At 39.9% G+C, this 21,536-nt stretch overlaps 1 protein-coding gene and 1 pseudogene across 2 annotated transcripts in view; both read left to right on the plus strand.

Annotated features, from left to right (window-relative positions):
- The window catches only part of FAR2 (fatty acyl-CoA reductase 2), a 152,268-nt gene that overhangs the window by 75,162 nt on the left and 55,570 nt on the right, over positions 1 to 21,536 (plus strand). The window lies entirely within an intron of this gene.
- LOC137775770 (uncharacterized) lies at positions 4,396 to 20,025 on the plus strand (annotated as a pseudogene).

Genomic DNA, 21,536 nt, shown 5'->3' on the forward strand with positions numbered 1-21,536 from the left:
GCCCCTCCTGTTGATTTTCTGTCCCTTGTTCAAAATCTTCTGTGCCTGTAAAGACCTACCTCTTTAGCTGGGCAGTGAATTTTCCACAGTCTGTTGTCATCTATTCTTTTGGCCAAGGGCTCCTTGACTTCCTTTTAGGAATTATCTCCTACAGCCATGCTAGTGCACACCTAGCACACCCATCAGACTTTCTCATATCCCTTTGCTTTACCATCATCATTACCATAAACACCTTCTGAATTTCTGCATCTCCCTTCATACTCCTTGTGCAAAAATCAGTTTCATAGTACACAAATGATTTACTGTTCACCCTCAAAAGAAGTAAAATATCCTTCCTGTAGTCACCTTAATATTTTACATTGTTATATATGAATATATATTATTCTATATTATATTTTATACAGTATTTTATCTATGCCAGGCTTTGCCTTTTACCATCATGGTACATGGATTCTCTTCCTGATTGGAGGCAGGCCCTTAGAAGACAGGCAAGAGTCCAGACTCAGGAATTCTTATATCTTCCCCTTTGCCCCACATCTTTATCATAGCTTAAGGTGGGGCACATAGAATTCAAAAGGAGATCAACATTCATTTTTTTTTTTTTTTTATTGTATCTATTTCTTTTAAATTAATTAATTTATTGTTATGGCTGTGTTGGGTCTTCGTTTCTGTGCAAGGGCTTTCTCTAGTTGTGGCAAGCGGGGGCCACTCTTCATCATGGTGCGCGGGCCTCTCACTTTCGCGGCCTCTCTTGTTGCGGAGCACAGGCTCCAGACGCGCAGGCTCAGTAATTGTGGCTCACGGGCCTAGTTGCTCCGCGGCATGTGGGATCTTCCCAGACCAGGGCTCGAACCCGTGTCCCCTGCATTGGCAGGCAGATTCTCAACCGCTGAGCCACCAGGGAAGCCCCAACATTCATTTTTGATTGATAAGTAGACATAGGTGTTTGCCTAGATACAAAATCGTTAATAATAAATTGCAATGGCCTGTAAATTCTGAAGTAGTGGTTCAGATTTAGAACTGATGGCAGAGGTTAGTCTGTGAAACAGCAGCCTAAGTGATATGAAAAATACTCCATCTCTGTTCACAGTAAAATGAACAGAGAGTGGATTTTATAATTTCAGTAAATACTATGAAAAGCATGTGAAACATAGGTGATTTGATTGGGTAGTATATGTTAATTAGCATCATAAAAGAGTTAACAGTCATTTAAATAACATAGCAACTGGAGGAGAGAAAGAGTGCTTTTATTTCTTTGTTCAAGTTACTATGAAACTATTAGGCATAAGAATTTGTCCCAAATGCACCTTTTATGGACTGTGGCCTTCTGATAGCTTGTACTTTGTTGTATAAAACCTGTGTTTTTCTTCTCATGTTATATAGCTACTACCCACAGCTTAGTACAAATATGAAGTACATGTTTTTTTTCAAATCGCTGAGTACCTACTTTCTTTTTATAGCAAATATTTTATAATAACTATAAATGGAGTACAGCTTTTACAATTTGTGAATCACTATGTTGTACATCTGAAACTTACATAATATTGTACATCAACTATACCTCAATTTAAAAAAAGAAATAGCATATAATCCTAAAGTTGTCATTAGGTGAATCACTCTTAATGCAAATTTAAAAGCAATTTTTTTTAACATCTTTACTGGAGTATAATTGCTTTACAATGGTGTGTTAGTTTCTGCTTTATAACAAAGTGAATCAGATATATATATACATATATCAGCATATCTCCTCCCTCTTCCATCTCCCTCCCACCCTCCCTATCCCACCCCTCTGGGTGGTCACAAAGCACCGAGCTGATCTCCCTGTGCTATGCAGCTGCTTCCCACTAGCTATCTATTTTACATTTGGTAGCGTATATATGTCCATGCCACTCTCACACTTCATCCCAGCTTACCCTTCCCCCTCCCCGTGTCCTCAAGTCCATTCTCTACGTCTGTGTCTTTATTCCTGTACTGCCCCTACGTTCTTCAGGACTTTTTTTTTTTTTTTTTTAGATTCCATATATATGTGTTAGCATACGGTATTTGTTTTTCTCTTTCTGACTTACTTCACTCTGTATGACAGACTCTAGGTCCATCCACCTCTCCACAAATAACTCAATTTCATTTCTTTTTATTACTGAGTAATATTCCATTGTATATATGTGCCACATCTTCTTTATGCATTCATCTGTCGATGAACACTTAGGTTGCTTCCACGTCCCGGCTATTGTAAATAGAGCTGCAATGAACATTGTGGTACATGACTCTTTTTGAGTTATGGTTTTCTCAGGGTATATGCCCAGTAGTGGGATTGCTGGGTCATATGGTAATTCTATTTTTAGTTTTTTAAGGAACCGCCATACTGTCTCCATAGTGGCTGTATCAATTTATATTCCCACCAACAGTGCAAGAGGGTTCCCTTTCCTCCACACCCTCTCCAGCATTTATTGTTTGTAGATTTTTTGATGATGGCCATTCTGACTGGTGTGAGGTGATACCTCACTGTAGTTTTGATTTGCATTTCTCTAATGATTAGTGATGTTGAGCATCCTTTCATGTGTTTGTTGGCAATCTGTATATCTTCTTTGGAGAAATGTCTGTTTAGGTCTTCTGCCCATTTTTGGATTGCGTTGTTTGTTTTTTTGATATTGAGCTGCATGAGCTGCTTATAAATTTTGGAGATTAATCCTTTGTCAGTTGCTTCATTTGCAAATATTTTCTCCCATTCTGAGGGTTGTCGTTTCTTCTTGTTTATGTTTTCCTTTGCTGTGCAAAAGCTTTTAAGTTTCATTAGGTCCCATTTGTTTATTTTTATTTTTATTTCCATTTCTCTAGGAGGTGGGTCAAAAAGGATCTTGCTGTGATTTATGTCATAGAGTGTTCTGCCTATGTTTTCCTCTAAGAGTTTTATAGGTCTTTAATCCATTTTGAGTTTATTTTTGTGTATTGTGTTAGGGAGTGTTCTAATTTCATTCTTTTATATGTAGCTGTCCGGTTTTCCCAGCACCACTTATTGAAGAGAGTGTCTTTTCTCCATTGCATATTCTTGGCTCCTTTATCAAAGATAACGTGACCATATGTGCGTGGGTTTATCTCTGGGCTTTCTATCCTGTTCCATTGATCTATATGTCTGTTTTTGTGCCACTACCATACTGTCTTGATTACTGTAGCTTTGTAGTATAGTCTGAAGTCTGGGAGCCTGATTCCTCCAGCTCCGTTTTTCTTTCTCAAGATTGCTTTGGCTATTCAGGGTCTTCTGTGTTTTCATACAAATTGTGAAATTTTTTGTTCTAGTTCTGTGAAAAATGCCAGTGGTAGTTTGATAGGGACTGCATTGAATCTGTAGATTGCTTTGGGTAGTGTAGTCATTTTCACATTGTTGATTCTTCCAATCCAAGAACATGGTATATCTCTCCATCTGTTTGTATCATCTTTAATTTCTTTCATCACTGTCTTATAGTTTTCTGCATACATGTCTTGTGTCTCCTTAGGTAGGTTTATTCCTAAGTATTTTATACTTTTTGTTGCAATGGTAAATGGGAGTGTTTCCTTAATTTTTCTTTCACATTTTCCACCATGAGTGTGTAGGAATGCAAGAGATTTCTGTGTGTTAATTTTGTATCCTGCTACTTTACCAAATTCATTGATTAGCTCTAGTAGTTTTCTGGTAGCATCTTTAGGATTCTCTATGTATAGTATCATGTCATCTGCAAACAGTGACAGCTTTACTTCTTCTTTTATGATTTGGATTCCTTTTATTTCTTTTTCATCTCTGATTGCTGTGGCTAAAACTTCCAAAACTATGTTGAGTAATAGTGGTGAGAGTGGACAACCTTGTCTTGTTCCTGATCTTAGAGGAAATGGTTTCAGTTTTTCACCATTGAGAATGATGTTGGTTGTGCGTTTGTCATATATGGGCTTTATTATGTTGAGGTACACCTACTTTCAGTACCTTCTCTTATAGACAAATGCCTAAAATCTTTGTTGATAAAATTCATTGCACATTATCAGAGAAAAATAAGAGTGCTGTTTGTGGCTTATTGTTCTTCTGAGATGGAATAACATCCTATGGAGAGAACTGTGACAGGGACAGCGTTAGCTTTACTTCAGAACTTAGTCCTTCATAAAGGCCTAGCTGCATATTTCCAAGTGCATAGGCTATTTACATTTATTCAGATGTTTCCTGTAAATTTATTGGCACAGGTTATGATCAGGAACTTCTATTAGGAAATAAGGGTTTCCGATTTGCCATTTTATATCAATTTATGTATAATTAACTAACCTTCATATTAACCTTTTTAAAAAATATGATTTCCTGCATGGTTCAAGAGTAATCAGTTGGTGTATGCCAGTGACTAAGCTCCTGGAATCTCACTACATGAAGTGACTAACTCGATGGCTTTTCTTTGGGCAGGTATAGTTAATGAATACTGTGTCTAATCATTGACAGTAACAAATTCTGATAACTCTTGTATCTGCAAAAGAACTATGTATTATATATGTATAAGCCATCATATCTTTTGGTGTAAACAATAATTTGTGCTCTGATTTTGTACCAGGTTTTCAGTGTTAGTCTACAAATCAGTTGCCTTTTTGGTGGACTGAGTTCATGATGTTAAATTAATCTCCTTGTAATCAGGCTTTGTTGTTAAAGATCTTCACACATTCCAACTATTTTGTTTCCACACAGTTTCCTTGGTTGGATAAAAGGTTGAGATATAGTTGAGTGGACTGGAAAATAGAAATCTCCAACCTTATTTCTAAACTCTGCTTGAATGAATCTGAATATAGGTCTTTTAACCCATGTGAGCAGCAGAGGAAATGACTATATCTTGTCAGAAGAAATTAGGACACTTTGATATATAACCCTTTCATGCCAAGCTGTTATAATATGTTTATTAATCACTGGTATGCTATTCTACTCTCTGTGCATAGATTTCTACTATATTTTTTTAAATCCTTTAAATAGTCATTTATTTTAGCTTTTAGTATTGGGAAGCAGGAACACAGAGAAAAAATACTTTTTAAAAGTTTTAGTTATTGATTTGAAAAGATGTGTTTCTATTCTACTTCTTCGAATACATGTGTTTTATGAGTGACCCCGTGAGCTCTGATGCTTGTAATAAATGCAGAGAGAGTCTCTACATCACAGTTACCTTAGTGCAAGCTTGAAGCCTTTGAAGCTCAGACTTCAGTTCTGGGTGGACTGAAGCCATGGTCTGCTGCATCCTACCTGTGTTGTCTGCATTCCACTATTATTAGAAATGAGAATTCTCAAGTAAGCAGGTTATTTCTTGTCTTGTTTTAAGAAAAAAAAAAAAAACATCATAGGGACAACATAGACTTACATTAAAGACGTAAGCTGTGGAAGAAAATATGATCTGGGATCAGAGTACCTCCATCAAATTCCCTACGTCAGTATTTCTCTTACCACCTATATCTGAATCAGTTGGGGTGTTCATTAAAATGCATCTACTTGGGCCCTACCTCAGACTTTCTAAATCAAAATCTCGGAAAAGGAGTTCCAGTAAAGAACAATTTTAGCAAGCTTTCCAATGATTCAAATGCCCACTAGGGTTTGTGAATTAGCCCCTGACTTTTTATTCATTGATTAAGAAGTCAATCAGTCCTTTCAGTGCTGACTCATTTATTTGTTGATTCAACAATATTTATTGAGGCACTTTTCATTACAAAGTACTGTGCTAGTTGACTTTTGAGGAATAATACAGTATAAAATACAGCATCTGCATCAAGTGTTTTACTACATAAGTTGGATGACAAGATATGCTCTCAATATTTGTTAACAAATAAGCACAAGGTATTTGGATTCAGGGTCAAAGTAGTATTCATAGTATAACACATAACAACCAGAACAAGAACAATTCTGGTCAGATGACAGAGTTCTCTTTTACTTATTACTCTATTTGATTATTAAAACTGTTCTGTGAAGTAGGTAGAATATTATTTAACAGAAGAGGAAATTGAGTCTTAGAGCTGACAAGATTGGAGATTGAGAGTTACATTAGCAATTAGCCACAGAACAGATTCCATTTCTAGATTTTCTAGCTCTAGTTCAGTGTTCTCACTGTGCCTACATTGTGACTCACATATTTTTTTGTTACTTAAGCTGAGACAGTTTAGAAATAGAAGAGTTTATCAGTAATGAATACTTAAGTTGAAAATCAGGCAAAAGAAATAATTCAAAATCAAGTAAATAAAACTTCCTGTCAATATTAATGTTACGTTCAGCTACCAAGCCATCAAGCAAGGATTTTGTTCTTTAAAAATGTGACAGAAGTCCGGTGGGTGGTGAATGTGTTAGGAGAAAATATAATAATTGTGATGTGCCAACTTGGCTGGGTCACAGAAATAAATTTGTGAAGGGAGCCCCAGCATCCTTGAAGAGCTCAGTAATCATTTTTCTCTGTAGGCCAGAACCTACAGTGGGAAATTGTGTAATAAATTGGGAAACCTAAATGCAATGAGGATCCCAGGGCAGCTGGGGACAGATAGTGACCCTTAATTGCCAAAGTCAAGTTGTCATGGTTAAAAGGGCATAAAGGACAGCAGAGTCAAAGTAGCAATCAGAAAAGTCTGACTTATAGAGACCTATGGCATTGACTATTTGATCATGGTGTATGGGAAGGCTACTAAATTCTTACTTCATCTGTATAAGCAAAAAAGTTCTAAGTCAACTGAACAAAAGTCTAACTTGAATCAAAAAAAAAAAAAAAAAATAGTCATGGCCCCAACTGAATTCCCAGACTTGAGTCAGTTTACAGACCCAAAACCCCTTGAATGAAAGGAAGGGCAAGTCCCCTTGAGAAAGGATCCCTATATACTGCTAAAAATTTATTCTGTTAATCTTTTCCCAGCCATCCCTGAAGGGACCTATGGTCTTTCCCAGGGTAACTGCACATTGGGGAAAGGAAATAATGAGAGCTTTCAGGGACTACTGAACACTGGCTCTGAACTGACCCTAATTCCAGGAAAACCAGAATGTCAGTCTGGTGACAAAATAGGAGCTTGTGGAGGTCAGGTGATCAATGGAGTTTTAGGTTAGGACCATCTCACAGTGGGCTCCGTAAGTCCCCAAACCCATTCTTTGATTATTTCTCCAGTTCAGGAATACATACATAATTGTAATGATATACTCAGCAGCTGGTAGAATCTCCAAATTGGTTCCCTGTCCTGTGGAGTGAGGGCTGTTATAGTGGGAAAGGTCAAGTGGAAACCACTACAACTGCCTCTACCCTGAAAAATAGTAAACCAAAAGAAATACGTCATTCCTGGAGGGACAGCAGAGATTAATGTCACCATCAAGGACTTGAAAGATGCAGGGATAGTGATTTCTACCACTCCTCATTCAACTTGCCTATTACAAAAAAACAGATGGAGTTTGAAGAATGACAGTGGATTATTGTAAGCTTAAAACAGTGGTGACTACAGTTGCAACTGCTTTGCCAGATGTGATTGCATTGCTTGAGAAAGTTTACACATCCTTTGGTGCCCGGTATGCAGCTGTTAAGCTAGCAAATGCTTTTTCCTCCATCCCTATTAATAAGACCACCAAAAGCAGTTTGCTTCTACCTGGCAAGGCCAGCAATACACTTTCACTATGCTACCTCAGGGGTGTATCAACTCGCCAGCCCTACGTCATAATTTAGTTTGGAAGGATCTTGATCACCTTTCCCTACCACAGGATACCATAGTTGTCCATTACATTGATGACATTATGGTGATTGGACCCAGTGAGCAGGAAGTAGCAACAACTCTAGACTTACTGGTAAGACATTTGCATATCAGAGGGTGAGAAATAAATCCAACAAAAATTCAGGGACCTTCTGCCTCAGTGAAATTTTAGGGGTCCAGCAGTGTGGGGCATGTTGAAAGATCCTTTCTAAGATGAAGAATAATTTGTTGCATTTGGCCTCTCCTACAACCAAAAACACCTAGTTGGCCTGTTCAGATTTTGGAGGCAACATATTCCTGATTTGAGTGTGTTGCTCTGGTCCATCTAGTGAGTAATCCAAAAAGCTGCTCATTTTGAGTGGGGCCTACAACAAGAAAAGGCTTTGCTGCAGGTCCAGGCTGCCATGCAAGCCTCTCTGCCTCTTGAGTCATATGATCCAGTAAATCTAATGGTGCTCGAAGTATCAGTGGCAGACACTTGCCGGTGGCTGTTTGGAGCCTTCAGCAGGCCTCTATTGGTGAGTCCCAGCACAGGCTCTTAGGATTTTAGAGCAAAGCCCTGCCATGCTCTGTTGGGTAACTGCTCTCCTTTAGAGAAACAGCATTAGGCCATCATGAACTGGCTGTTATCTGCTCCACCAAACCATAAAGTTGGGCACGCACAGCAGTACTCCATCATCGAGTGGAGGTTATATATAACTGACGAGGCCCAATCAGGCCCTGAAGACACAAGTAAGTTACATGAAGAAGTGGCCCAAATGCCCATGGTCCCCACTTTTGCTACACTACCTTTTCTTTCCCAACCTGCCCCTATGGCCTCATGGGGAATTCCCTACAATCAGTTTACAGAAGAAGAGAAAACTCTGGCCTGGCTTACAGATGATTCTCATGATGTACAGGCACCTCCCAAAATGGACAGCTGCAGCACTAGAGCTCCTTTCTGGGACATCCCTGAAGGACAGTGGTGAAGGGAACTCTTCCTGGTGAGCAGAACTTCAGGCTGTGCACCTGGTTGTTCTCCTTGCTTAGAAGGAGAACTGGTCAGACATGCAGTTATCTACGGATTCATGGCCTATGGCCAATGGTATGTCTGGGTGGTCAGGGACTTGGAAGGAACATGGTTGGAAAATTGATGACAAGGAAGTCTGGGGAAGAAGTATATGGAATGGGCAAAAGCCCAAAGATACTTCTGTCCCATATAAATGCTCACTGAAGAGTGACCTCAGCAGGGGAAGATTTTAATATTCAAGTGGATAGGATGACCTATTCTGTGAATACCAGTCAGCCTCCCTCCCCAGCCATCCCATCATCACCCAGTGGGCTCGTGAAGCCATGATGGCAGAGATAAAGTTTTATGTATTGGCGCAGCAACATGGACTTCTGCTCACCCACGGCCAACTTGGCTACTGCCATTGCTGAGGCCCCGATTTGCCAGCAGCAAAGACCAGCGTTGAATCCTTGAGATGGCACCATTTCGAAGGGCGATCAGCCAGGTACCTAGTGGCAAGCTGATGACAAACATACTCAGAGATATTGCAGGTTCAGATCCAGACCACCACAATAAAACAAATATTGCAGTAAAAGGAGTCACATGAATATTTTGGTTTCCCAGTGCATCTAAAAGTTATGCTTACACTATACTGTAGTCTATTAAGTGTACAATAGCATTATATCTAAAAAAACAATGTACAAACATTACTTAAAAAATACTTTCCTGCTAAAAAAATGTTAACCATCATCTGGGCCTTCAGCAAGTCAGTATTTTTACTGGTGGAGGGTCTTGCCTCAGTGTTGATGGCTGCTGACGGATCAGGGTGGTGATTGCTGAAGGTTGGGGTGGCCGTGGCAGTTTCCTAAAATAAGAAAACAATGAAGTCTGCCACATCAATGGACTATTCCTTTCACAAATGATTTTTCTTTAACATGTAATACTGTTAGATAGCATTTTACACACAGAGCTTCTTTTTTTTTTAACATCTTTATTGGAGTAAAATTGCTTTACAATGGTGTGTTAGTTTCTGCTTTATAACAAAGTGAATCAGCTATACATACACATATATCCCCATATCTCCTCCCTCTTGCGTCTCCCTCCCACCCTCCCTATCCCACCCCTCTGGGTGGTCACAAAGCACCGAGCTGATCTCCCTTGCGCTATGCGGCTGCTTCCCACTAGCTATCTATTTTACATTTGGTCGTGTATATATGCCAATGATACTCTCTCTCTTCGTCCCAGCTTACCCTTCCCCTCCCCGTGTCCTCAAGTCCATTCTCTACGTCTGCGTCTTTATTCCTGCCCTGCCCCTAGGTTTGTTTTTTTTTTTTTCTTTAGATTCCATATATATGTTTTACCATACGGTATTTGTTTTTCTCTTTCTGACTTACTTCACTCTGTATGACAGACTCTAGGTCCATCCACCTCTCCACAAATAACTCAATTTCGTTTCTCTTTATGGCTAATATTCCATTGTATATATGTGCCACATCCTCTTTATCCATTCATTTGTCGATGGACACGTAGGTTGCTTCCATGTCCTGGCTATTGTAAAGAGAGTTGCAATGAACATTGTGGTACATGACTCCTTTTGAATTATGGTCTTCTCAGGGTATATGCCCAGTAGTGGGATTGCTGGGTCATATGGTAATTCTATTTTTTAGTTTTTTAAGGAACATCCATACTGTCTCCATAGTGGCTGTATCAATTTACATTCCCACCAACAGTACAAGAGGGTTCCATTATCTCCACACCCTCTCCAGCATTTATTGTTTGCAGATTTTTTGATGATGGCCATTCTGACTGGTATGAGGTTATACCTCATTGTAGTTTTGGTTTGCATTTCTCTAATGATTAGTGATGTTGAGCATTCTTTCATGTGTTTGTTGGCAATCTGTATATCTTCTTTGGAGAAATGGCTATTTAGGTCTTCTGCACATTTTTGGGTTGGGTTGCTTGTTTTTTTGATATTGAGCTGCATGAGCTGCTTGTAAATTTTGGAGATTAACCCTTTGTCAGTTACTTCATTTGCAAATATTTTCTCCCATTCTGAGGGTTGTCTTTTCATCTTGTTAACGGTTTCCTTTGCTGTGTGAAAGCTTTTAAGTTTCATTAGGTCCCATTTGTTTATTTTTGTTTTTATTTCCATTTCTCTAGGAAGTGGGTCAAAAAGGATCTTGCTGTGATTTATGTCATAGGGTGTTCTGCCTATGTTTTCCTCTAAGAGTTTTATAGGTCTTTAATCCATTTTCAGTTTATTTTTGTGTATGGTATTAGGGAGTGTTCTAATTTCATAGTTTTACATGTAGCTGTCCAGTTTTCTCAGCACCACTTATTGAACAGGCTGTCTTTTCTCCATTGTATATTCTTGGCTCCTTTATCAAAAATAAGGTGACCATATGTGCGTGGGTTTATCTCTGGGCTTTCTATCCTGTTCCATTGATCTATATTTCTGTTTTTGTGCCAGTACCGTACTGTCTTGATTATTGTAGCTTTGTAATATAGTCTGAGGTCCAGGAGCATGATTCTTCCAGCTCCATTTTTCTTTCTCAAGATTGCTTTGGTTATTCAGGGTCTTCTGTGTTTCCACACAAATTGTGAAATTTTTTGTTCTAGTTCTGTGGAAAATGTCATTGGTAGTTTGATAGGGATTGCATTGAACCTGTAGATTGCTTTGGGTAGTACAGTCATTTTCACAATGTTGATTCTTCCCATCCAAGGACATGGTATATCTCTCCATCTGTTGGTATCATCTTTAATTTCTTTCATCACTGTCTTATAGTTTTCTGCATACGGGTCTTGTGTCTCCTTAGGTAGGTTTATACCTAGGTATTTTATTCTTTTTGTTGCAATGGTAAATGGGAGTGTTTCCTTAAATTCTCTTTCAGATTTTTCACCATAAGTGTATAGGAATGCAAGAGATATCTGTGCATTAATTTTGTATCCTGCTACTTTACCAAATTCATTGATTAGCTTTAGTAGTTTTCTGGTAGCATCTTTAGGATTCTCTATGTATAGTATCATGTCATCTGCTAATAGTGATAGCTTTACTTCTTCTTTTCTGATGTGGATTCCTTTTATTTCTTTTTCTTCTCTGATTGCTGTGGCTAAAACTTCCAAAACTATGTTGAATAATAGTGGTGAGAGTGGGCAACCTTGTCTTGTTCCTGATCTTAGTGGAAATGGTTTCAGTTTTTCACCACTGAGAGTGATGTTGGCTGTGGGCTTGTCATATATAGCCCTTATTATGTTGAGGTAAGTTCCATCTATGCTTACTTTCTGGAGGGTTTTTATCATAAATGGCTGTTGAATTTTGTCAAAAGCTCTTTCTGCATCTATTGAGATGATCATATGGTTTTTCCCCTTCAATTTGTTAATATGGTGTATCACATTGATTTATTTGCATATATTGAAGAATCTTTGCATTCCTGGGATATACCCCACTTGATTATGTTGTATGGCCCTTTTAATGTGCTGTTGGATTCTGTTTGCTAGTGTTTTGTTGAGGATTTTTGCATCCATGTTCACCAGTGATATTGGCCTGTAGTTTTCTTTTTTTGTGACATCTTTGTCTGGTTTTGGTATCAGGGTGATGGTGGCCTCATAGAATGAGTTTGGGAGTGTTCCTCCCTCTGCTATATTTTGGAAGAGCTTGAGAAGGATAGGTGTTATCTCTTCTCTAAATGTTTGATAGAATTCGCCTGTGAAGCCATCTGGTCCTGGGTTTTTGTTTGTTGGAAAATTTTTAATCACAGTCTCAATTACAGTGCTTGTGATTGTTCTGTTTATATTTTCTATTTCTTCCTGGTTCAGTCTCAGAAGGTTGTGCTTTTGTAAGAATTTGTCCATTTCTTCCAGGTTGTCCATTTTATTGGCATAAAGTTTTTTGTAGTAATCTCTCATGATCCTTTGTATTTCTACAGTGTCAGTTGTTACTTCTCCTTTTTTCATTTCTAATTCTATTTATTTGAGTCTTCCCCCTTTTTTTCTTGATGAGTCTGGCTAATGGTTTATCAGTTTTGTTTATCTTCTCAAAGAAACAGCTTTTTGTTTTTTTGTTTTTTTTGTTTTTGGCTGTGTTGGGTCTTCGTTTCTGTGTGAGGGCTTTCTCCAATTGCAGCGAACGGGGGCCACTCTTCATCGCAGTGCACGGGCCTCTCAGTATCGTGGCCTCTCTTGTTGCGGAGCACAGGCTCCAGATGTGCAGGCTCAGTAGTTGTGGCTCACGGGCCCAGTTGCTCCGTGGCACGTGGGATCCTCCCAGACCAGGGCTCGAACCTGTGTCTCCTGCATTGGCAGGCAGATTCTCAACCACTGCGCCACCAGGGAAGCCCAAGAACCAGCTTTTACTTTTATTGGTCTTTGCTATCGTTTCCTTCATTTCTTTTTCATTCATTTCTGATGTGATATTTATTATTTCTTTCCTTCTGCTAACTTTGGGGTTTTTTTGTTCTTCTTTCTCTAATTGCTTTAGGTGTAAGGTTAGTTTGTTTATTTGAGATGTTTCTTGTTTCTTGAGGTAGGACTGTATTGCTATAAACTTCCCTTTTAGAACTGCTTTTGCTGCATCCCATAGGTTTTTGGTCATCGTAATTTCATTGTCATTTTTTTCTAGGTATTTTTTGATTTCCTCTTTGATTTCTTCAGTGATCTCTTGGTTATTAAGCACTGTATTGTTTAGCCTCCATGTGTTTGTATTGTTTACAGATTTTTTTCCTGTAATTGAAATCTAGTCTCATAGTGTGTGGTCGGAAAAGAAACTTTATACAATTTCAATTTTCTTAAATTTACCAAGGCTTGATTTGTGACCCAAGATATACTCTATCCTGGCGAATGTTCCATAAGCACTTGAGAAGAAAGTGTATTCTGTTGTTTTTGGATGGAATGTCCTATACATATCAATTAAGTCCATCCTGTTTAATGTATCATTTAAAGCTTGTTTTTTCCTATTTATTTTCATTTTGGAACATCTGTCCATTGGTGTAAGTGGGGTGTTAAAGTGCCCTACTATGATTGTGTTACTGTCGATTTCCCCTTTTATTGCTGTTAGCATTTGCCTTATGTGTTGAGGTGCTCCTATGTTGGGTGCATAAATATTTACAATTGTTATATCTTCTCAGATTGATCCCTTGATCATTAGGTAGCGTCCTTCTTTGTCTCTTGTAACAGTCTTTATTTTAAAGTCTATTTTGTCTGATATGAGAATTGCTACTCCAGCTTTCTTTAGATTTCTATTTGCATGGAATATCCTTTTCCATCCGCTCACTTTCAGTCTGTATGTGTCCCTAGGTCTGAAGTGGGTCTCTTGTAGACAGCATATATATGGGTCTTGTTTTTGTATCCATTCAGCCAGTCTATGTCTTTTGGTTGGAGCATTGAATCCATTTACATTTAAGGTAGATACCGATATGTATGTTCCTATTACCGTTTTCTTAATTGTTTTGGGTTTGTTATTGTAGGTGTTTTCCTTCTCTTCTGTTTCCTGCCTAGAGAAGTTCTTTTAGCATTTGCTGTAAAGCTGGTTTCGTGGTGCTGAATTCTCTTAGCTTTTGCTTGTCTGTAAAGATTTTAATTTCTCCACTGAATCTGAATGAGATCCTTACTGGGTAGCATAATCTTGGTTGTAGGTTTTTCCCTTTCATCACTTTAAATATGTCCTGCCACCACTTTCTGGTTTGCAGAGTTTCTGCTGAAAGATCAGCTGTTAACCTTATGGGGATTCCCTTGTATGTTATTTGTTGTTTTTCCCTTGCTCCTTTTAATATTTTTTCTTTGTGTTTAATTTTGATAGTTTGATTAATATGTGTCTTCATGTGTTTCTCCTTGGATTTATCCTGTATGGGACTCACTGCACTTCCTGGACTTCATTGACTATTTCTTTTCCCATATTATGGAAGTGTTCAACTATAATCTCTTCATATATTTTCTCAGTCCCTTTCTTTTCCTCTTCTTCTTCTGGGACCCCTATAATTCGAATGTTGGTGCTTTTAATGTTGTCCCAGAGGTCTCTGAGACTGCCCTCAATTCTTTTCATTCTTTTTTCTTTATTCTGCTCTGCAGTAGTTATTTCCACTATTTTATCTTCCAGGTCACTTCTCCATTCTTCTGCCTCAGTTATTCTTCTATTGATTCCTTCTAGAGAATTTTTAATTTCATTTATTGTTTTGTTCATCATTGTTTGTTTGCTCTTTAGTTCTTCTATGTCCTTGTTAAATGTTTCTCGTATTTTCTCCATTCTATTTCCAAGATTTTGGATCATCTTTTACTATCATTACCCTGAATTCTTTTTCAGGTAGACTGCCTATTTCATCTTCATTTGTTTGGTCTGGTGTGTTTTTACCTTGCTCCTTCATCTGCTGTGTGTTTCTCTGTCTTCTCATTTTGCTTCACTCACGGTGTTTTGGGTGTCCTTTTCGCAGGCTGCAGGTTCTTAGGTCCCATTGTTTCTCGTGTCTGCCCCCAGTGGCTAAGGTTGGTTCAGTGGGTTGTGTAGGCTTCCTGGTAGAGGGGACTGGTGCCTGTGTTCTGGTGGATGAGGCTGGATCTTGTCTTTCTGGTGGGCAGGACCTTGTCTAGTGGTGTGTTTTGGGGTGTCTATGACCTTATTATGATTTTAGCCAGCCTCTCTGCTAATGGGTGGAGTTGTGTTCCTGTCTTGTGTGGCATAGGGTGTCCAGCACTGTAGCTTGCTGGTCATTGAGTGGGGCTGGCTCTTAGCATTGAGATGGAGATCTCTGGGAGAGCTTTTTCCATTTGATATTACGTGGAGCCGGGTGGTCTCTGGTGGACCAATGTCTTGAACTTGGCTCTCCCACCTCAAAGGCACAGGCCTGACACCTGGCCAGAGCACCAAAACCCTGTCAGCCACATGGCTCAGAAGAAAAGGGAGAAAGGGAGGGAGAAAGAAAGAAAGAAAGAAAGAAGGAAGGAAATAAAGGAAAAAAGAAAGAAAGAAAGGGAGAAAGAAAGAGAGAAAGTAAGAAAGAGAGAAAGGGAGAAGGAAAGAAAGAAAATAAAATAAAGTTATTAAAAAATAAAAAAATTATTAAATATAAAAAAATTAAAAAGTAATTTAAAAAAAAAGAAAGAAAGAAAGAAGAGAGCAACCAAACCAAAAAACAAATCCACCAATGATAACAAACACTAACAATATACTAAAAAAAAAAAAAAAATGGACAGACAGAACCCTAGGACAAATGTTAAAAGCAAGGCTATACAGACAAAATCACACAAAGTCCACCGCCTCAATTTTGGGATGATTCGTTGTCTATTCACGTATTCCAGAGATAAATGGTACATAGGTTGATTGTGGAGATTTAATCTGCTGGTTCTGAGGCTGCTGGGAGAAATTTCCCTTTCTCTTCTTTGTTCGCACAGCTCCCAGGGTTCAGCTTTGGATTTGGACCTGCCTCTGCGTGTAGGTCGCCTGAGGGTGTCTGTTCTTCGCTCAGACAGGACAGCGTTAAAGGAACAGCTGCTTTGGGGGCTCTGGCTCACTCAGGCCGGGGGGAGGGAGGGGTACAGAGGCGGGGCAAGCCTGCGGCAGCAGAGGCCAGCGTGACGTTGCAGCGGCCTGAGGCGCGCCGTGTGTTCTCCCAGGGAAGTTGTCCCTGGATCACGGGACCCTGGCAGTAGCCGGCTGCACAGGCTCCCGGGAGGGGTGGTGTGGATAGTGACCTGTGCTCGCACACAGGCTTCTTGGTGGCGGCAGCAGCAGCCTTAGCGTCTCATGCCCATCTCTGAGGTCCGCGCTGATAGCGGCGGCTCGCGCCCGTCTCTGGAGCTCGTTTAGGCGGCGCTCTTAATCCCCTCTCCTCGCGCACCAGGAAACGATGGTCTCTTGCCTCTTCGGCAGGTCGAGACTTTTTCCCGGACTCCCTCCCGGCTAGCTGTGGTGCACTAGCCCCTTCAGGCTGTGTTCACGCCGCCAACCCCAGTCCTCTCCCTGCGATCCGACCGAAGCCCAAGCCTCAGCTCCCAGCCCCCGCCTGCCCCGGCGGGTGAGCAGACAAGCCTCTCGGGCTGGTGAGTGCTGCTCGGCACCGCTCCTCCGTGCGGGAATCTCTCCGCTTTGCCCTCCGCACCCCTGTGGCTGCGCTCTCCTCCATGACTCCGAAGCTTTCCTCCTCCGCCACCCGCAGTCTCCGCCCGCGAAGGTGCTTCCTAGTGTGTGGAAACCTTTCCTCCTTCACGGCTCCCTCCCACTGGCGCAGGTCCCGTCCCTATTCTTTTGTCTCTGTTATTTCTTTTTTCTTTTGCCTTACCCAGGTACGTGGGGGGTTTCTTGCCTTTTGGGAGGTCTGAGGTCTTCTGCCAGCGTTCAGTAGGTGTTCTGTAGGAGTTGTTCCACATGTAGATGTATTTCTGATGTATTTGTGGGGAAGAAGGTGATCTCCACGTTTAGTCCTCCGCCATCTTGAATGTCTCCCCAGAGCTTCTTTATATAACTACAGTCAGTCCTCTCAAATCCTGCCACTTTATCAACTCAGTTTATGTAATATTTTAAATCCTTTGTGGCCCTGTCAACAATCTTCACAGCATCTTCACCAGGAGTAGATCCAATCTCCAGAAACCACTTTCTTTGCTCATCTATTAGAAGCAACTCCTCATTCAAGTTTTATCATGAAATTGCAGCAATTCAGTCACATCTTCAGGGTCCACTTCTAATTCTGGGTGTCTTGCTATTTCCACCACATCTGCAGTTACTTCCTCCACTAAACTCTAAAACTCCTCAAAGTCATCCTTTAGGGATGGAATCAACTTCTTCCAAACTGTTCTTAATGTTGAGATTTTTACCTCTTCCCATGAATCACGAATGTTCTTGATGGCATCTAGAATGGTGAATCCTTTCCAGAACATTTTCAATTTACTTTGCCCAGATCCCTCAGAGGAATCACTATTTATGGCAGCTATAGCCTTATGAAATGTATTTCTTAAATCATGAGACTTGAAAGCCAAAATTACTCCTTGATCCATGGGCTCCAGAATAGATGTTGTGTTAGCAGACATGAAAACAGCATGAATCTTGTTGTATATCTCCATCAGAGATCTTGGTTGATGGGGTGAATTGTCAGTAATATTTTGAAAGGAATCTTTTTTTGATGAGAAGTCTCAACATATTCAGTAAACTGTGATGCAAACAGGTGTGCTGCCATCTAGGCTTTATTATTCCACTTATAGAGCACAGGCAGAGTAGATTTTGCATAATTCCGAAGGGCCCTAGGATTTTCAGAATGATAACTGAACATTGGCTTCAGTTAAAGTCACCAGCTGCATTAACCCCTAACAATAGAGTCAGCCTGTCCTTTGAAGTTTTGAAGCCAGGCATTGACTTCTCTGTTTATGAAAATCCTAGATGGCATCTTCTTCCAATATAAGGCTGTTTCATCTACACTGAAAATCTGTTGTTTAGTGTAGCCACCTTTGTTAATTATCTGAGCTAGGTCTTCTGGAAAACTTGTTGCAGATTCTACATCAGCACTTGTTATGTCACCTTGCTCTTTTATGTTATAGATATGGCTTCTTTCCTTAAATCTCATGAGCCTACCTCTGCAAAATTTTCTTTTGTACCTTCCTCACTGCTCTCAGCCGTCAAAGAAATGAAGAGAGTTAGGGCCTTGCTGTGGATTAGGCTTTGGCTTAAGGGAATCTTGTGGCTTGTTCGATCTTCTATCCAGACCACCACAATTTCCGCATAAGGCTGTTTCACTTTCTTATCATTTGTGTCTTCATTGGAGTAATTTGCTTCAAGAGCTTTTCCTGTGCATTTACAAATTGGCTTACTGTCTGGTGCAAGAGGTCTAGCTTTCTCTCAGCTGTAAACATGCCTTCCTCACTAAGCTTAATCATCTCTAACTTTTGATTTAAAGTGAAAGACATGTGACTCTTCCTTTCACATGAACACTTAGAGGCCATTGTAGGGTTATTAACTGGCCTAATTTTAATATTGTTGTATCTCAGGGAATAGGATGGCCCAAGAAAAGGGAGAGAAATGGGAGAATGGCCGATTGGTGGAGCAGTCAAAACATATACATTTACCAATTAAGTTCACCATCTTATATGGGTTTGGTTTATGGCACCCCAAAACAATTACAATAGTAACATCAAAGATCACTGCTTACAGCTCACTGTAACAAATATAATAATAATTTTAAAATTTGAGGCATTGTGAGAATTACCAAAATGTGACACAGAGACACAAAGTGAGCAAATGCTCTTGGAAAAATGGCTCCAGTAGAGTTGATCAATGCAGGGTTACCACAATCCTTTAATTTGTAAAAAAAATAAAATAAATAAAACACAATATCTGTGAAGCAAAATAAAATGAAGTGCACTAAAACGAGGTATGTCTGTACATTGAACTGCTTCCGTCATGGAAGGGGCAGTATCTTGTTCTTACTAGAATAGACACTTTGGATATGGATTTGTTTTCCTTACATGCAATGCTTCTGCCAAAACTATCATGAGTAGACTTATAGAATGCCTTGTATACCATCATGGTATTCCACACAGTATTGCTTCTGCTTAAGGAACTCGTTTCCCAGCAAATGAAGTGTGGCAATAGGCCCATGCTCGTAGAATTCAGTGGTCTCGCCATGTTCTCCTCCATCCTGAAGCACCTGTATTGATAGAATAGTAGAATGTCCTTTTGAAGACTCATTTACAGTGCCAGCAAGGTGGAAAAACCTTACAGGGCTGGGGTAAGGTTTCCCAGAGGGATGTATATGCTCTGAATCAACATCCAACATGTGGTGCTGTTTCTCCCATAGCCAGGATTCACAGGTCCAGGAATCAAGGGGTTGAAACCAGAGTGTCACCACTCACCATTACCCTTAGTGGCCCATGAGCAAAATTTTTACTTCCTGTCCTCATGACCTTTTGCTCTACTGGCTTAGAGATCTTCGTTCCAGAGGGAGGAGTGTTTCCACCAAGAGACACAACCATGATTCAATTGAACTGGGAGTTAAGACTGCTGCCCAGCCACTTTGGGCTCCTCATGCCTCTGAATCAACAGGCAATGATTCAGAGCTGACTGACATGATGGATCCTGACCACCAAGGGGAAATTTGACTACTACTCCACAATGGAGGTAACAAAGTTTATGTCTGAAACACAGGAAATCCCTTAGGGCATCTCTTAGGATTATCATGCCCTGTGATTAAGGTCAATGGAACACTACAACAACTCAATTCAGGGAGGACTACTGATGGCCCAAACCCTTCTGGAATGAAGGTTTGGATCACCCCACCAGATAAACAATTACAGCAGCTAAAGTGCTTGCTGAGGGCAATGGGAATACAGAATAAGTCATGGAAGAAGGTAGTTATAAATACCAACTATGACCATGTGACCAGTTATCGAAATGAGAGCTGTAATTGTCATGAGTATTTTTCTTATTTTGTTATGAATACATTTGTGTGTGTTAGTGTGTGTGTGTATATGAAGCAGATATATTTGTTTTCTTGACTATCTAATCCCCTTACTATGTAACATAAGATGTGTTGATTTTTTTTTTAATTTTTATTTATTTATTTATTTATTTTTGGCTGTGTTGGGTCTTTGTTTCTGTGCAAGGGCTTTCTCTAGTTGCGGCAAGTGGGGGCCACTCTTCATCATGGTGCGCGGGCCTCTCACTGTCGCGGCCTCTCTTGTTGCGGAGCACAGGCTCCAGACGTGCAGGCTCAGTAGTTGTGACTCATGGGCCCAGTTGCCTCGCGGCATGTGGGATCTTCCCAGACCAGGGCTCGAACCCGTGTCCCCTGCATTGGCAGGCAGATTCTCAACCACTGTGCCACCAGGGAAGCCCCAGATGTGTTGATTTTATATCATAGAATTTAAGTATTGTTAACTTTACATCAGAGTATTTAAGTTATGAGATATCAAGGAGAAGAGTAAACATTACCCAAAGACTTTGCATCTTCTTCTGGAAAGGTTCAGTATGTTTTCGGTTGTATGAGGGACAGTTGTAACATGTTGGGCAGAAGTATGCTTATTATTGTCCTTATGTATACATTAAGTATGGTTTAAGGAGATGCATAAGGGTACCAACTGACAAGGGGTGAATTTATGATGGTCATTTTGTATATCAACTTGGCCGTGCCGCAGTGTCCAGATAGTTGGTCAAACGTTATTCTGGATGTTTCTGTGAAGGTGTTAATTTGGATGAGATTAACATTTAAACCAGTGGACTTTGGGTAAAGCAGATTATCCTGCATAATGTGAGTAGGCCTCATCCAGTCAGTTGAAAGCCCTAATGGAAAAACCCTGACGTCCCCCAGGAAAGAATTCTGCCAGCAGACTGCCTTTGGATTTAAACTGCAACTCTTCGTTGAGTCTCCTGCCTACAGATTTTGCATTTACCAAGCCTCCACAATCTTGTGAGCCATTTCCTTAAAGTGTGTATGTGTGTGTGTGTGTGTGTGTGTGTGTGTGTGTGTGTGTAGTGTGTGTATGTACATATTCATCCTTTTGGCTCTGTTTCTCTGGAGAACCGCACACTGATAAAATGATAATTTATGTCATATCATCTCCTAAAAGAAATAGTCTTTAATTCTAAGCAGAGCATGAAAAAGTGTGTTGGTTTCCTACTCATTCAGTTAGGTTACTTTTGTCATTGTGTTAATCGATCAACCATTCTTCTATTTATAACCTGACTCAATTTAAACTTCACTGAGAGGAAATAGGAAGCATCAAGATTTACATTTGATTCTGATTCTCTTGATATTATTTTGGAATTGTCACATGCTAACTGATGTTTGACTTACCTATAAACAATAATAACAGTATCATGCATTTTTATAATACTTTACCATTTAGCAAGGATGTTTGCATATTAATTATCCACACCTAACAG

This window comes from Eschrichtius robustus, chromosome 13 (genome assembly GCF_028021215.1).
Source record: "Eschrichtius robustus isolate mEscRob2 chromosome 13, mEscRob2.pri, whole genome shotgun sequence".
Classification (NCBI taxonomy): domain Eukaryota; kingdom Metazoa; phylum Chordata; class Mammalia; order Artiodactyla; family Eschrichtiidae; genus Eschrichtius; species Eschrichtius robustus.